The sequence below is a fragment of the Coturnix japonica genome, chromosome 2 (assembly GCF_054131305.1).
Source record: "Coturnix japonica strain WE chromosome 2, WE-NBRP24, whole genome shotgun sequence".
NCBI lineage: Eukaryota > Metazoa > Chordata > Aves > Galliformes > Phasianidae > Coturnix > Coturnix japonica.
Window position 1 is genome coordinate 33,319,809 of NC_140664.1, and position 9,237 is coordinate 33,329,045.

General features: G+C 37.1%; 1 long non-coding RNA gene across 1 annotated transcript; it reads left to right on the top strand.

Annotated features, from left to right (window-relative positions):
* Positions 1-983: 983 nt before the first annotated feature.
* On the top strand, positions 984-8,506 carry LOC146761763 (uncharacterized). The gene is made up of 2 exons (XR_014942523.1): positions 984-3,604; positions 4,107-8,506. It is a non-coding gene; the product is annotated as an uncharacterized LOC146761763 (long non-coding RNA).
* Positions 8,507-9,237: the final 731 nt, after the last annotated feature.

A 9,237-nucleotide genomic window follows, 5' to 3' on the forward strand; every position in this document is an offset into this window, starting at 1 on the left:
GTTAAAGAATTTGATGCAAGTACCTGTTAAAAAACTATTGAACTGCGTCAAAGAAAATAGCATCGATACTGAGATATATGAACAGATTGCCTCTCGTGATCTTTAGCTAAAGAAAGCAGTGTTTAGAATTCCAGTTGACAGTGAATTTTACTTTGTTAGCATTCAATTAATGCTATTATACTAATTAATGTAATAATTAATTTTGTAAAAAGCAAATTACAGCCATCATTTTATGTAGCATTTTCCTAATCAGTGCTTGTGCTTTGGGATAATGAGCAATGTTATTGTATTGTTTCCTACATTACATGTTTAGGAAGAATGTTTTCAATAAAATGTCTTATTTGTTCTTTCTGTAGGAGAACAGCACTGCACATTTCTTGGATTAGGAATAAAATCAAAATAAATACAATGTATGGATGTTACTAGAAATGTCATCCTGCCAAAATATAAGTTAATATTGCAGCATCACAGTGATCAAGTTGTCAGTTTGTATGAAAAGTGCTTCATATAAAAGGCACTGTTTGGAACTAACACTGTACCAATTATAAAAGACAGAATCAGAGTCCTGTCATTTCATGATTTGAAATATTCATGCTTTAACTCAAGTACATAAAGAAATGTTACCTACTGCATCAGCAATTAAAGCTCAAAATACAGACAGCACTTGGGAAAGAAAATGTTAAGAGGTGCTATGTTTTACCAAGGTTGATATATACAGAAGTATTTGACAACAGTGATTTGGAAGTGATTAAATGGACAATATTATCATTTGTATAGTCAAGTTTTGTCCCCAGATATTTTTATTTAAAAAGCAAATCTTCTATTTTTGTTTCTCCAAACCAAAGATTTCTTTCCCTAATTCAGGATTTATTTATTTATCTATTTATATATTTTTTACTCTCATCCAAACTAGTACTAAAGATTATAGGATATTTTTTAAGATTCATAGCAGAAACATGGGGATGTGGCATGTGGTTTAACTATGACACCTAAGTATTTTGTGGTTACAGGAAAAACTGAAAGTGTCACTGGAGAATTAATAATGTTAATTCATGATGCAGTGACTCATTCAGCTTTCCAACATTATTTACTTAAATATCAGCAATATATTTCATTTTCACTAAAAAGTTGTTAGAAAAGTACGGAATTTTGACTTTTTTCTTGTGTCAGTATTTCATTTCAACATCCTCTACCTGCAAGCCAATTGAGAGGTGACAAATTATTCTTAATTTCATTTTATGTCATAGATAAATTGAGATACTGACCTGAGATTATATACAAAAGGATCAAATCCAGTATGATATGTAAAGATGAGAACAGTACACTAACACTGAAGTCAAATCCAGTAAGAAATGATCACCAGGAAATAAAAGATGTCTTCAAGACGCTTGGATATTTTAGTGATTACCATACAGATGTGTAAAATCATGACATGAAAGTTTAAAAAAGTGTTTCTGTGACCAAATATAGTTCTAGCTGGATGGGTAAGAAAGTTAATTAATTAATAGTTTAATTTCTTATCTTAATCAACTAGTCCTAATTTCCACATGCAACTTTTATTTTGCAGCTGTCAAATAGGTGTTTTTAGGAAACTCATACAATTCTTTTCTTTGCAGATAGGCAACAGAGCATTATGTAGTTTCATCTATTCGAAGAGCTTCTTATGAGTAACAAAAAAAACCAACAACAACAAAAAAAACCTGAACAAACAAGAATATTGAATTTTTTTTTGTTAACGTTACATGATCATTATGTTTTTATATATCATAGCTTGTATGACACTTATTTAAAAACTTCTCATAACTATATTTTTCTGCCTTAGCTACCAGAATTATTGGCTTTTTGGGTATTATTGGCTGTTTATACTTAGATAAATCAGGCATATGCTAAAATTTAGTTCGTATAAATTTTTATATTATTTATGACTCCAGTGCTAGCACAATGAAATGTGCACCCTGATCTCACTGTGGCATTTTGAGGTGTTGCTCCCCGTCAGACTGTTTTTCGACTTTGTCAGGAAGTGATACCGGGCAAAAATAGATCTGCAAGTAGGCAAAATAATTGCACTTGGGCCCTTGGACACTGGCTGCCAATAGAAACCTGCAGACTAAAGTATACTCTTGTCAGGTTAGTGCTATCATCCCCTGCTTGTAAATTTTAAAACATATCTCTAGCATCTGACCTGTAGTGGTTTAATCTGAAGGCAAACATTCTGTTTCCTTGTTCTTGTTTTATGTCTCAGTATCTCAGATGCACCCTCTCTCATCATATGGCTGCAGTCACATACCCTTCACATTAGAGATGATAGTCAAGGGGAAACCCTGAAACGTCTTCATAAGACCTTAACCTTTTCTGTCTCACTTCAGAATTATCCAGAGGATTCTATGTTTCTGACCAATCTACTTGGCGGTGGAGCTAGTGATGGAAAGGGGTACCCATGTGCAGTCTAAGCTCGGATGCTTGATAGATGTCAGAAGTAAACTATTTCATACCTTGGAAATCTCCTCCATGGATGTCTCATAAAAAATTGATAGGTCAAATGTCCACCTTACTTTTTTCTTGTTTTCCCACTTTGACTTCAGTACTAATCCCTAAAAATACTGCGTACAGTTTTATAAAAACTCGTAAGGTGAGATTTGCCAAGGTACCTTCGCTTCTTTTCTGTATTGCTGCGGATCAGATTAAACACTGATGGCTGGGTATATCACCTGGAGATAACGCCATCTGAACATTGATAGACACAGTGAAACCTTATTGCAATTATAAAACGATTCCAGGACAATATTATTAGGAAGAAGTAGAAAACATTGATTGATTTAACACGTCATTGAGCTTTACCCAAGTTAGAATCAGATGTTGCAATAACTCACTATAACACCATTGGAGACAGAGACAGACCTACTTTTGCCCAATTGTTCTGCTAAAGGATAGAATTCCTACTCAACATCCCCTGAAATGAAATGTAAAAGTAGGTAAAAAAATTGGCTGATGTCTTTCTCTTCTTGTCAGATTTCCTGAGATTTTCAAAGTCTTTTGAAACTCTCACTCCCTCCTGATTTGTTCACCTGTTGTTCATCCTTTTGCTCACCCCTGATCTTGTCAGATGCAATAATTCATCTCTGTCTCTGCAAAAATGTGTAGAACAAACTGCATATAACTCAATGAAAACTTATCATGGGAACTGGGCACAAAATTCAGCTGGAAATTCTGCAAGTTAATATGCATGTTAAACTAACATAACTTTGTCCTAGATATGGAACAGCTACTAAGATTTTTCCTGCAGGTGGTCAGTTCAGAGGACAACACTTCTTTTTTTTAAGCCATAAAGATCTATTAGATCCGCTTTTGCTGGTCTTTGTAGTGGAAATATGATTCTCTTCTAAAAAAAGAAAACAGAGACTAGGGTGGCAACGGGGCACTACTGAATGGGGACAAGACAAGCAAGAACACATGTTCTCTAATGAGGATATGAGGCCTCCTCATGAGCAGAATGGAGGAAGTCCTCAGATTTATGATTTACTCTAACATTTCCAGTTTGTGCTGATCTTTTACTGGTTTAGGGCTCAGTTGCACTCTTTCACTGGTGACAGGAAGAGAAAATAAGGTGTTGTCATGGTTTTGTAATTTTGTAATTTTACTATCAGTATTCCACATCATAACATCATGTAAAGTATGGATACTTCTATTGAATGTGCAGTCCACAGAAGAAGACTACATATCCCAGAGAACAACAGGGTTAATGATAAGTCACGGGACCAGGACGCTGTATAATCTCGTTCCCAGGCTGGAGTGCCCTCCTTCTTCTCTCGAACTTCTCGGAGAGTGGGAAGCGTTCCAGCCATGTCGCCTAGAGTTCACAGTAGGCCTCTCGGTTTTCGGGGACTCTCTCTCTCTGTTTCGTTCGATTTTGTTAGCCTCAATTATATTATATTGTGTTATCTTGTATTTCGGTATCATATTTAGTAAAATAAGTTTTTCCTCCTTAGATTGTCGCTGTTTTATCCCACTCCCCTTTTCCCCCTCCTTTCCGGGCCCCGGGGGGGGGGGGGGGCACGGGGTGGCTTCCCCTGTCACGGGCATAGGTAAATCTAAGTAACCCGTGACAGGTGTGCAGGTGAAATCTCATTCTGGTGAAGGGAAGAGGTATAAGAATTAACTCAGGGATCCCCAGTGTCTGAATTATAACACTGGGATAAAAGCACGTTGATATGAAGTGGAAGTTTGAGGATTTACAGATTTCAGCCAATAAGAACTGGGAGTCAATATGTGGAAATGACTGCAGGAAATACTAGGTGAATTACTTTGCCATTGGATGTTCTAAATTTGCCAAAATATCATAACATAAACTAATATATTAAATAGACAGAACAAATGCAGTCATAACATTTAGTACTAGAAGTAATTTCAGGAGAAGAAAACAAAACAAAATGAAACAAAACAAAAGAAAAACCTGCCAGTAAAGTTGTAGAAGGTGCTGGTAGCACCACTATATAATAGTATAAGCATGTAAGTATATAAGTAGTACATAATACTTTTGGTTATTCCAAAATTAATTACTGGGTTCTTTCCAATGGATTGTTTCTACTCCTATTCTATTCTATTCTATTCTATTCTATTCTATTCTATTCTATTCTATTCTATTCTATTCTATTCTATTCTATTCTATGCTATGCTATGCTATGCTATGCTATGCTATGCTATGCTATGCTATGCTATGCTATGCTATGCTATGTTATTCATCCATTTCCCAGGAAAGATCTAGGAAAGGTGCAAGGGTATAGAGGATACTGAGAGAAACAAATGATTTTTCTCAGAAATTGAAGACTTTTCCTAGAAGTCTGTGTTGCTTTAAAAATTGTATCAGAAACAAATTTGGAATGTTGAGCAAAATGAACAACAATGACAAAAAGCACTGAGAGAAAACAACAATTTATTACATTCTTCTTCACACTGAATTCATTCAGGAACAGTCTGGAAAGCATCAATAGGAAAAATAGGAATGAATTTCTTTCAAACATATGTAGCCTCTCTAAATGTGAATGCCTCTAAATAAAATTTAGCTTATTTATTTATTTATTTATTTATTTTCAGATATATCTCCTGATTAAAAATTTTTAAAAAGTTTCTTCATTTGTACTGCTTTTATGAACTGGAATCATAGAATTATGAATAGCCTGGATTGAAAAGGACCATAATGGCCATCAAGTTTCAAACCGCCTGCTAAGTGCAGGGTCACCACTCAGCAGACCAGGCTGCCCAGAGCCACATCCAGCCTAGCCTCAAATGCTTCCAGGGATGGGGCATCCACAGCCTCCTTGGGGAATCTGTTCCAGTGTGCCACCACCTCTGTGTGAAAAACTTTCCTTCTAATCTCTAACCTAATCCTCCCTGTCTTAGTTTAAAATCATCCCCCCTTGTCCTATCACTATACAACCTCATAAACAGCCATTCCCCCTGCTGTTTAAATTCTCCCTTCAAGTACTGGAAGACTGCAATGAGGTCTCCCCAGAGCCTTCTTTTCTCCACGCTAAACAAGCCCAGTTCCCCCAATATTTCTTCAGAGTAGAAGTGCTCCAGCCCTCTGATCATCTTAGTGGCCCTCCTCTAGACCTGCTCCAAGAGGCACACGTCTACGTACTGGGGGCCCCAGGCCTGGATGCAGTACTGCAGATGGGACCTCATGAGAGCTGAGTAGAGGGGGACAATCTCCTCCCTCTTCCTGCTGGCTGCCCCTTTTTTAATGCAGCCTAGAACACAGTTGGCCTTCTGGGCTGCCAGCATGCACTGACAGCTCATATCCAGCTTCTCATCCACCAGGACCCCAATGTTCCTCTCCGCAGGGCTGCTCTCAAGGAAATCTTCCCCCAGTTTGTATAAATATTTGGGATTGCTCCAACCCAAGTGCAGCACACTGCACTTGGCTTTATTGTACCTCATTAGGTTTTCATGGGCCCACTTCTCCAGCCTGTTCAGATCCCTGTGGATGGCTTCCCTTCCTTCCAGTATATTGACAGCACCACTCAATTTGGTGCCATCCATAAACTTGGTGCACTCTGTACCGTCATCTATGTCACCGATGAAGATGCTGAAAAGCAACTGTCCCAAGACTGACCCCTGAGGGACACTGCTTGTGACTGGCCTCCACCCTTACACAGAACCATGAATAACAACCCTTCAGCTGCATCCAGCCAGCCAATTCCTAATACACTGTACAGGCCTTGATTAGTGTTTTTATGTAAAGATACAGGTGAAAGAAAATGTGGGTGAAAAAGAAATTCCCAAAAGAATGAATTCTGAAAGGTTAATTCCAAGTGCTGAGGGTGTAGCATCCAAAATCATAGAGTCTTTTTGACTATATCTGATATTATCCTTCTTTATAACTGACAAATGTCAACATTAAAGAAATGAAAATGCCCTCTGGTTCTCTTCCTTTAATCTTAACTCTGTTTCACTACATTAATACTTGCTCTGCCTGTTCCTTTGACTCCTTTGGTGATTAGATCCATAAATTGTTCCTCTCTGGAGCACAACAAAAATCACATATTTATTTTTCTATTAGAAGTTTACGTTTCTGAATACTCAGTGTTTTCCTGCTATAGTGATTCAGTGGCCACGTTTTACTTAGTGTCTTATTTCTTGTATGCAAAACTTCTGCGGTGATGGATCTTCATCTCTTATGGGAAAAAATAGTTACATTTCCAGTATGTATATTAGAAACAGTTGAACATCCAATTTACAGATTTGTTATGGTTGTGAGACACATTTGTTTCAGATATGCTCTATTGACAGGTCTTCTGCAAGCCCTCACAAATGACATCTTTTCAAAACATTGTGGGTTTTTTTCTTTCAGTAAACAAAAAAGAAGTACAGGGTTACGGCTGTGTAATCTGGTATTAAATCAAACTAGTGCATCAACCTACGCAGTGTAAGAGAGCACCACTGGGAGATGTCTACCACTGATCTCCCTGCCTTGGAAAGCTTAAGATTACATAAGCACATTCTCTTTCATTTAACCTACTCAAAACCTGTCTCTTTGAATCAAAACTCATGCTGGCCACTCCAAATTATCAAGACACAACTTATCTACAATAGACTGCTCCAAAAGATTACTGACAAATTATAAGCAATTTCAGCTGCCTGTAAATGTTTCCTGTGGATCATTTTGACTGACCTTGAGATCAACCTTAAGCAATTCGGGTATTTGTCTTTCATATATTTCCCTGGTGTATATGAATATCAGTTGTATTAAAAATGATGGATGGTGGCAATTTCCTATTAATTGCTACAGAAAAAATGTCTTAGCACTTCTGATGGGTAACACTGACCACAGAGAATGGGGAACTGTATTTCAGGGGAATATTTTCTCTGGCAATTTTTGAGTAAACAAGTCTTGAATGATGCCTTTGAATAGTTGTGAAAATGTGTCTTTGGCAATTGTCCTAGAACTACAAACAGAGTAAGGGAACGATGAAGTCACCTATTCAACAGAAGTAAATGTCAGAAACAAGGAAGAAAATGTGCTGTTTCTTTTCCTCTTACAGTTTGTTTACCACAGGAAAGGTGAGTCAGTGATCTAAGATTATTAGGCTTAGTGAGTATTCTAGTTTCTGAATATTGGCAGATATATAGTCATCTTGGGTATAACTATAGTATGTCAGTGGATACATTTTCACTAATTACATTTCCAAGCAGTTCTAAAAACTTTAAAATGAACATTTGGGAGCAAATGGAAAAAAACTATTTTCTTTAAGCAGAAATCAAGTTCCAGCAATACTCAGTTTCTATCAAGTGGTCTTTGTAAAAGCTGTTGTAAAGTTTGTTGGCTGGCATGTACACATTTCTTGACATAGTCAAAATATTCTTACGTTTGTATTGAAATGAGATTAGATGTTATCATGCAGAAGAGTAGGAATTAATTCTTCTCATGGAAAACTCTTTAACTTCTGCACTACCTGCTATTTTTCTGTCATAGATTTGGTATTTGGGGGATTCATAACAGCTGATCATTCAAATCAAACACAAATTAGAATGAATTTTTGCAGAGTTTTAGGTCATTATTAGTGATTGTGAGCTGAAGCACAGCACAGTGTATTTCACAACACCAATTTTAGCTGTAGCTTGGAAGTCTAGCTGGCAGTTTTGTGGGATGAAGGATGGGAAAATAAGAGCCCAGGGAAATGTGCCTCACAGTGATAGTCTCTGGGACACTATTTTAATGTGTGTTGTTGCTTGAAGATGCAGAGAGGCATTTAATGGTATTTTAAAAAATAACTGGGTTCTTAATAGCTGTGATGGTTAAGTGTCTATATTCAAACTCAGCTGGGCATCTGTCTGCATTGCATCTCTATCTCTCCATGTCTCTCAAGTAAATTTTGATCATTGAAAGTACATTTTCATCTTCTAAGTATCTGTTTTATATTTTCAATTTTAGCTGTATGTCTGAAACTGTGCTTCGATACTTCCTTTCCATCCATCACCCAAAATAAAGATTTCACAATCCCAGATATGCCTCTAGGTCTGATTTTGGTACAGAGTGAAAACTCACAACTCCACTCAAGAACTAGAAAATCCCAATCATGTTCTCTGATTTATGTTGTTCATACAAACAAAACCAGAAAAGTGCAGAGGAGGACAAATATTCAAACAGTGGCATGCTTGCTTAATAACGATTACTTCAAATGCTACTTCCATAGAGAAAAGTAAGAATGAGTGCATGAAACAATAAAATTATTTTTGCAAGACACATTTCCTCTCTCTTGTTAACTTTGAGAGAAAACTTAAAGAGTGCTGGCAGATTCTGGGTTGCAGCTCTTCCACACAGTCACTGAAATGGTGCTGGAAATACTTTGACCTGCTAGTATTTAAATGTTTCTCTCCATCAGCTCTTCCATTCTTCTAAACAGAGATTCTCAGGGATTGTTCTCTGCCATGCAGCGTGGATATCTCTGGAATTCACATGGATCCCAGAATCCTTTTCAGTACACCTATTTCAGCAGTTCCATTTACAGTCCTTTTGCAAACTGTAAATCAGAAGCAGGAATGAAAGGTCCAGGTGAGTGAACAGAAATAAAGAGGAAAATACACAGTTGGAATGCTGGGCTGATAGCTGAGAGAATTCTGTGTGGGAAAAACACTTGGTGAAGAGTAGAGAGGCACGAGTGAAGTCCAGGTTTAGCTTAAGACAGTGTGTGTAGAGTTGGACTTGCTTAGCTGACCTTAATTACATTTTTTTTTTTT